Below are 9,551 nucleotides of genomic sequence, written 5' to 3'. Positions count from 1 at the left end.
CTAATACGATAACATGGGAAGATCTAAAACCCATGTTAATGAAGGAGTACTGCCCCAAGGGTGAGATACAGAAGCTGGAAGAAGAATTTTGGGGTCTTAAAATGAAAGGCTCTGACATCCTGTCGTACATAGAAGGAATCTATTGGTCACTCGCTACGAGGACAAAAAATATGTCATCGATGAGAAGCTAAAGGAGATTGATATCGAAACTACTACCGCTGAAGAGATCGCGGCCTATGAGGCCCACGAGCGTGATACCACGAAAGTCCATTACATCATGATAGCGACTATGACTGCAGAACTCCAGAAGTCCTATGAGGACAAGTATCCCTATGAGATGCATCAAGATCTGCTAGAACACTATCACCAGAGCGCTAGGCAAGAAAGGTACGAGATCATCACTTCGATGATCACTACCAAAATGGGTAATGGGGAGTCCCTTACCGCTCATTCGCAAAAGATGCAGAGATATGTCGATTGCCTGCTGAAGTTAAATGTGAACTTCGATGAAGAGTTGGCAATTGATATCATCCTTCATTCTTTGCCTTCCTGCTATAGCCAGTTCCGCATGACCTACCACATGAATAAGGAAGAGGTCTCTTTGAGCAAGATTCAGGGCTTGTTGAGGACTGCTGAGAGCAACCTCAAAGACAAATCTGTTGCATCAACTCCAACTCCAGCTGCTGCCCCTGTCTTGGCAATAGGGCAAGGGAAAGGTAAGAAGAGGAAGGCTCCCTCTAGGGGCCACCACAAGGGAAATTCCCAAGATGGTACCTCTTCTAGTGGAACCAAAGTTGGTTCTACTAAACCCAACTCAAACCCAAAGGAGGCAGAGTGCCACTACTGCCACAAGATAGGGCATGGAAAAGAAGTTGCCTAGAATATCTGCAGGCCATCAAGGATGGGAAGATCAAGCCATCTTTCGCAGGTATTTACACAATTAAATCTAATGGTTTATCAGATGCTACTTCTTGGGTTCCTGATACAGGATGTGGTTTTCACATATGTTCTGATTTGCAGCGACTAAGAAGAAATAGGGATGTGGAGCATGGAAGGATGAATCTGATCATGGGAAACAGAAGAACGTCGCCTGTCACCAAGATTGGAGTATATTCCTTAGTGCTTAGTAATGGATTAGATTTAGATTTAAACAATTGTTGCCATTCGCCAGATATGGCTAGAAACATCATTTCATTTCTTGGTTTATATAGACAAGGTTTTAGATATTCATTTGATAATGAAAAGGATTCTATTTATGCTTATTTTAATAATGTTTTATATTTTGAAGCATTGCCTTGTAATGGAATATATGAAACTGTGATGGTTGTAGATAACTTAGGAAATGCTGTGTTGTGTGTGGATTCTTCCAATAGTATGGATAAAGCATGCTTGTGGCATTGTCGTCTTGGACATGTCACCAAGAAACGCATAGCCCAACTCCAAAAGGATGGAGTGTTGGAGTCATTCGACCTTAGGAACGATGACGTGTGCGAGTCTTATTTACTTAGAAAGATGACCAAGTCACCCTTCGCTGGCACTTGTGCTAGGGGTAAGGGTTTATTGGATCTCATACATACAGATGTATGTGGACCCTTTAGATCCACCACAAGGGATGCAAACCGCTTTTATGTGACTTTCACAGACGATTATAGCAGATATGGGTATATCTACTTAATCAAGCACAAGTCAGAAACCTTTGAAAAGTTCAAAGAGTTCAAGTACGAAGTGGAGAATTAGTTGGGCAGGAGAATCAAGATGCTTCGATCTGATCGAGGTGGAGAGTACCTAAGTCTTGAATTCCACGACTATGTCAAGGAATGCGGAATTGTTTCGCAATTGACGCCACCGAGGACACCACAGTTGAATTGTGTGGCTGAGAGGCGTAATCAAACCTTACTACACATGGTTCGTTCCATGATGAGTCGTGCTTCACTACCTATCTCATTCTAGGGGTATGCCTTAGAGACTGCCGCCCATATCCTTAACTAAGTCCCTATGAAGAAGGTTGCCAAAAAACCTCACGAAATATGGACACGGAAGGCTCCCTCGTTGGCATATGTCAAGGTTTGGGGTTGCGAGGTTGTCGTAAGACGAGAGACTCATGACAAGCTCGAACCTCGTAGTGAGCGATGTATTTTCATCGGCTACCCGCAGAAATCCTTTGAATATCTCTTCTACAGATCGAGTGACAATGTTGTCTTCGTTGCGAGGAGAGGGGTTTTCCGAGAGCGAGAACTCATAGGCCAAGGAGACAGTGGGAGGCAAATCGATCTTGAAGAGCTTCAAGATTCGAGCGATGAAGGAACCTCTAACACTGGCGCTCAACCTGAGGAGGAAACTCCAGTTGAACCGATTGACGAGTCCTTACTTCTTAGACGTTCCGAAAGGGTTAGTGTTCCACCCCAGTTTTATGGTTTTCATATTACTATAGAAGGGGATACGTTCATTAGTGATAGTACACTAGTGAATCTGGACGAACCTAACAGCTATAAGGAAGCCATGGCAGGCCCGAAGTCTGCAAAATGGAAAGAGGCTATGGACAGCGAGATTTAGTGCATGTATGACAACCAAGTTTGGAATTTGGTTAACAATGTACCGGGTCGTAAGACGGTCGGGTGCAAGTGGATCTTCAAGAAGAAGACCGACGTGGATGGAAATGTACACACCTATAAGGCACGGTTGGTTGCGAAGGGTTTCACTCAAACTCCTGGAGTTGACTACGATGAAACCTTCTCACCAGTTGCGAAGATAAAGTCTATCAGGGTGATGCTGGCCATTGATGCATTTCATGACTATGAAATATGGCAAATGGATGTCAAAACCGCTTTCCTTAGTGGGAAATTGTCTGAGGATGTTTACATGGCTCAGCCAGAGGGTTTTGTCAATGCGAAGCAACCCAATAGAGTGTGTAAGCTTGAGAAGTCCATTTATGGATTTAAGAAAGCGTCTCGCAGATGGAATCTTTGTTTTGATGAGAAGGTAAAATAGTTTGGTTTTCTGCGAAGCGAGGATGAATCATGTGTATATGTCAAAGCCAGTGGGATTATAGTAAGCTTCCTCGTATTGTATGTCGACGACGTATGGCTCATAGGAAACAACATCCCGACACTGCAGGAGGTTAAGTCCTGGCTCGGGAAGTGCTTCGCTATGAAGGACCTCGGAGAGGCTTCCTATATTTTGGGAATAAGGATAGTGAGAGACAGAAGTAAGAGACTAATAGGACATAGTCAGAATACTTACTTGGACAAGGTACTAAAACGTTTTAGTATGGAGAATTCAAAGAAAGGGGAGTTACCAATCCAAAGTAATGCCAAGTTGAGTAAGACTCAAAGTCCGAATACTGAAGTCGAGATAACAGAGATGATCTGAGTACCTTACGCTTCCGCAGTCGGCTCGATCATGTATGTTATGGCTTGTACTCGCCCTGATGTGGCCTTCACTTTGAGCATGGTCAGCAGATATCAAGGGAACCCTGGCAAAGCACATTGGATCGCAGTCAAGAATATTCTTAAGTACCTTCGGAGGACCAAGGAATGGTTTCTAGTCCTCGGCGGGAGTGATTACTTAAAGGTGCGAGGGTATAGTGACGCTAGTTTTCAGACCGACAGGGACAACTACCGTTCGCAGTCGGGTTGGGTCTTTACCCTTAATGGAGGAATAGTGACTTGGAAAGTTCCAAACAGGAGACCATAGCTGATTCAAAGTGCGAATCAGAGTATATAGCGGCGAGCGAAGCGTCAAAGAAGGTGATATGGTTGAAGAACTTCATCGGTGACCTTGGAGTTGAGCCAGCCATAAAGGAGCCTATGGAAATTTTATGTGATAATGAAGGACCGGTTGCCTTGACCAAGGAACCGAGAGATCATGGCAGATCTCGACATATCGACAGAAAATATCACTTTATTCGACATCGGGTGGAAGAAGGACTCCTCGTAGTGAAGAGGGTATCATCAGAGGATAACCCAACAGATCCCCTTACGAAGGGACTGAGTAGGGTTAAGCACTTGCAGCACCCTAGGAGCATTGGGCTGAAGGACGATATTAGTTTAGATTAGATAGTTTAGAAACGTGTAATAGATAAATTGTAACTAACATTCGATGATTACATAAAAGAGTATTATTTATTAGTAATGTTACTGTCTTATGTTAATCATTTACCTATTGTTTCATTTTGCATGTTTTGACTTCCTGAATAATTGATTTATTTGATAATAATCGAATTATTCGAACGGTCCACAGTCGTTCATATGTTGGAAGTAGATATGAATGAAGACTGTCATGAATTGGTGTGTAGATTGTCTGAAGTGTATTAGACATAGCAAAAGTTTGCTACAACGTTCATGAGTGCTTATGAACTTGATTTGAGCATTGGAATAAACCCACGCTTGCTAGAATCGCTTCATGGAATTCATCAAGAGTGATCGCAAGACGGTAATATCATATGGTCTTAAAACCTAGATATATGGTTTGTTGTTTGCTAATTGGTTGTGCATTGATAATGCGTAAACGCATCAGTAATTTGATGTTATAAAACGCATTGTTATGTATGATTTGATTAGTGGATAGTAAATGCATATAAGTCGAAGTTTATCTGTTCCTTTTATCCTAAGAGGGTAAAAGCGATATCAGGGCCCCTCGATGATTTGATTTGACTTCTGTGTCGGGCCCGGTCAGGACTGAATTGATGTGTTTAATTAAGTTCTATGCCAAATGAATCTGAAGATCGAGAAACTAATTGTTGGACAATAAGTATGACTATGTTCCATGTAATTGTCCACATGATATCTAGAACAGAGGATTATACGATCCCTTATCTTAAAGGACAGGTTACCGATAAGATCAGAGTACAACAGCATCTTTGAGAGCTACGATTGCTAATCAGATTAGGCTTGCATTTGTAGTTACTAGACTTATCCAAGTGGGAGACTGTTGGATTAGTGTTTAAGCCCGTAACTATATTTGGCAAGTACTTGATCCGGTTGTGCATGGTCCTTTTGGGTTGCCTTCACCACATCAACTTGACAGGGTGAATTATAAAGAGAGAGAAGATATTATGATTTATTAATATATTATGAGAATAATATATTAAAGGAATAATAATATTATTTAATTAATATTAGTCATAGATTAATTAAGAATTAATTTGATGACTAAAAGAGATTAATTGAATATAGGGGACTGAACTGGAATTATTGGATAATTGAGTTATTGGGCTGGGAAACCCAATGGAGCAAGGGGTGAACGAAATTATGATGGGAGTCCATCATATTTTCGTCCATGGCCTTCATCCAGAAGGTTCCATGGGCTGCTTGGTGATTAAGTTGTCCATTAGGGTTTTGGCTGAAACCCTAGAAGCTCACAGTATAAATAGACCCCTTGGGTTGTGGAAATCGGCTACACTTGCTTCCTTCAAACCCTAGGGCCGATTTCATACCTCTCTCCTCTCTCTAAATCATCCTCTTTCTAGTAGGTGTTTGTAAGCCATTAGAGGAATGAAAATTGTGACTCTAAGCTCCAAGACAGGAAGAATAAAGCAAGCTACAAGAGGTAATCATCTAGATCTTAGTTTCTTATGTCAAATTCGAATTGTATACACTAGATCTAGGGTTTGCAAGACTTGGATAAATTACATGTTCAATAGAGAAACCTAGATCCAAGCATTAGGGTTTGCATGTGCACATAGGAAAGTTCTTATGGCTCAAACCCTTCACATAAAACATGATACTAAAGTACTCTCCCATCTTTTCAGATTTGAGAAACTTTTATCTTTCTGCCTAATTTGATTCTTCTCATTCGTTCTGCCGTACATTGAAAATTTTCCAACGTTTCAGAATTATACTTAAACTTGTAAGTATAACCATATTTACTAAACTTTAGTAAATCATGACGAATAGTCTTATCGATCTTTGTGGTGGACTTGACCAGTGCACAAGATTGTGTACTCGATCCCTTAGTCTTTCACTTGACTCACATATACATGTGAACAAGGAATTAGTCTTAATTTTCCAAAGATGAAAATTCTCATTCATCATACAATACAACTTGCATGATTCCACGTTTCTGTCCAATTGAAACTTGCGTGATGAGAATCTTTCCTTATTTGGTAAATTTAGGCACTACCACAAAAGAAAGAATCAAATCCATATTTCCAATATTGCTAGAAACATACAAACATCAATTTTTCATAAATTCCATTGCAAGGAGATATAATAAAATGAAACAAAATATTATTTATTTATAAAATGTGGAAAAAAACTTTTTCGTTACAATGCAACTGTAAATGAAAACTATGCTATTACATATTTCCTAGCAATCTATCATAACTCCTAAGCAGCAGCTCAAAAATCCGATCTTCAAACCATGCGACAGAAATCCATCTTTGCGATCAGATTCATCATACTCTTCCTTTAAGTTTCCTTCCCTTTGCTTGATCCTGCCAAACATCAAAATGAAACCTAGTCACATCATGTATTCAGAACACACAATTAGAAACTTAACAGAGTTAGATACTGTACTTACTTGAAGCAGAGTCAAACTTTTTGATTCTTCCTTCTCACAGATCTTTCAGGTAGTCAGGGCAGCTTCGCAACAAATGCCCCTTCTCTTTACAATATAAACATATAAACTCTTTGGGAATGGCACACGGGACTATCACAAACTTAGCCTTTCCCTTTACCTTTTGGTCAACCGGGTTGACTAAGGCCGATCCCTTTCCATTGCGAAGAGAAAGCTTTTTCGGACTTCCAATGTTACCATTGTCAATGTCCATGGAAGTTTGAGAAGTAGATCTTCCACCCAATTTTACTTTTCCAGTGCGCCAAAGCATTTCTGATTCAGCAGCAACAAGCAAATAAGTAAAATCAATGAGGGTCATGTCGTGGTTTGTCACATAGTAGTTCTTAATGAACTCAGTATACGACTCAGGAAGTGATTGAAGAACCAGTCAACAGCCAACTTCCTTGTGACTTCGACACCCAACACTCTCAGCCTGTCGATATGTGACTTCATCTCTAAGACGTGAGAACACACATGCGTCCCATCTTCATGTTTCATTGCAAGTAGGGCTTGAGTGACCTTGAATATTTTCAAGTCTTTGAGCTTGTGGGCCAGAGAGAATAACTGGAGGAGGTGGTGGAAGAGAAGTACGATTTCCATGATCCAATCGCGGGACATCATCTTCACTAGAAAAACTTGTTGCAACAGATTTGGGAAGACCATAGTTGTCCGATTTAGACATTTACAATGGGAGAAATTCAAGTTAGTTGATTTAAGTCCTTAATACAACACCCAATATGAAATATTAAGGCTAGGACCCAACACAATATTTTATAACTTGGAAGAGGGATGCAGTAATCCAAGCTATAAAATATTTGAAGGTAGGCGAATGACGATTCACCAGTTTCCACCATGAAAAAGGAAATGGGAATTAGGTTTTAATTGGATTGAAACTCCTAGATCTTTTGAGATTCATTGAACTTTTCAATGGCATGTTTAAATCTCGATTGTGCCCTCTCAATTTTGTGACTGGGATGCCGAGGATCATAAACAAGGTGTGAATAACCATGCAAATTAACTTGGTACCCATAATTTTATCACCTAATTGATGTGCCGGTTAACCACACGCGCTCCACCGATCTATGATAAACCTTATGCCACCCTTTTCCAACCATGTTAAATCCAAGTTAGTGTGCCGGTTAACCACACACGCTCCACTAACGACTTAAGCAAGGTGCAAAGTGTAATTTCATGGGTAAGTACCAAATTCACATTTTACTAAAGTAACTAAGATTGGAAATTTATAAAACATTTAGTTACTTTATAATAATCATTATACTTTTAATGAGAATTAAAGTCATTGTCCTACCCGTTCGGCTAACGACCCTCCACCCGTCAAGGAAGCGATGGGTGAGAGTGGACACCCATTAAGCTGTCATTTTATAGGGAACAACCTTATACCCCTCTTATAGATCGGCTTCGTGAATGAGGCCTACTAACGGTAAAACGACTTGATCTTGTACATATAATGTGTATATATATATATATATATATATATATATATATATATATATATATATATATATTATTAACTTATAATACTATAAAGTATAAGGGTTGAATTTTAACTATAAAAATTCTAGGGGTTGGAACTAAAGTTTTCTAAAGAGACTTTACATGTTCCAAAACTTGAGGGCAAGTTTTGTAACTGTTCAAAACTTTTCAACTTCATAACTTATGAGTGAATGGTTTATTAAAATGAAGACTCTTCATTTTATGTAACCTATGTGTTCTTTAATGGACTTTAAAAGAAAAGACTTTTGGTAATCCATAACTTGAGGACAAATTGTGGACTCCATTAAAACATTTAGATCAAGAATTAAACTACCAAACAATTTGCAAATAATTCCTATGATCTACCAAACTCATAAGTGTATGAACATTCATATCAACAATTTCAAGAATCATATAAACACATATAAAACTTGAAATTTTGATAATAACCATTGAAAATGGATTAGCATAATCATTACCACACCAAAAAGAGGTTTTACAAGTCCAAAACAGTTTAGGGTAATGATTCTTGTCCATTTTCAGCAGCAAAACTCGTAAATCTTCACACAGGGGCTCCTACTCGCCGAGTGCAAGAACCTATCTAACGCGTGCAGATCCAGGCTAGTCAATAATCTTAACCAGATAATAGGGGTCGAAAATGACTTTTCGACAAAAGATTATTTAGAATAAATAATCTTAACCAAGTTGTAGAATATGTCTCATGGGTTCTGTACATATAAAGGACGCCGAAATCTGAGTTATAACGAAGAAGTTATGGCCCGTCGAAGTTTTACGGCAAAACCGGCACGACACCGAGAGATGTAAATAGTGAATTTTTGATTAAGGAATTTTTAGCCTTAGTGATCTAAACAAAAGTTGTAGTATACATTAAACCGAGAACATAAAAAAAAGAACGCCCAAATCTGACTTCGTATGAGGAAGTTATGAATTTTCTAAGATTTGGCATAGCAGTGCACGTCCCGAAACTCGAATTTGAGTTCGAGCGGTGTTTGGCCTACGCAACCTAAATGAGAGTTGAAGATCTCAGTAATAGGAACTCAACAATAAAAAGACAGACGAAAATGGAGTCCGTATGAAGGAGTTACGAATTCTTCGCGGTCATTTAACAGTCTAATCTTCTCCTACTGTTAAATTAAAGATCGGTCGAGAATTAGCCAACTGAGTCTAAAGAAAACTTGTATATCTTGTTTTTACCTACGCGTGGATATAAAGAACGTCGAAAACGGAGCTCGTATGCGAAAGTTACAGGGTTTAGAAGTCGGCAGGGTGTCGCTGCAAAAGGGGTGACGTGGCGTAATATAGGCCACCCACGTTTTGCCACCAGAATGGTGACACCTAGCATGGACTCGACGAGTTGGAGGCCAACTCGACGAGTTGAGCAGGAATCCAACCTATAAATAGAGGTGTCGGGTGAAACTCTTTTCTCACACCTTCAAACCCTTCTTTCTCTCTCTAGAAACTCTCTCTAGGCCCCCAAACCC

Source organism: Lactuca virosa, chromosome 1 (genome assembly GCF_052849685.1).
Source record: "Lactuca virosa cultivar CGN04683 chromosome 1, Lactuca_virosa_CGN04683_v6, whole genome shotgun sequence".
NCBI lineage: Eukaryota > Viridiplantae > Streptophyta > Magnoliopsida > Asterales > Asteraceae > Lactuca > Lactuca virosa.
This window is presented reverse-complemented; position numbering follows the sequence as displayed.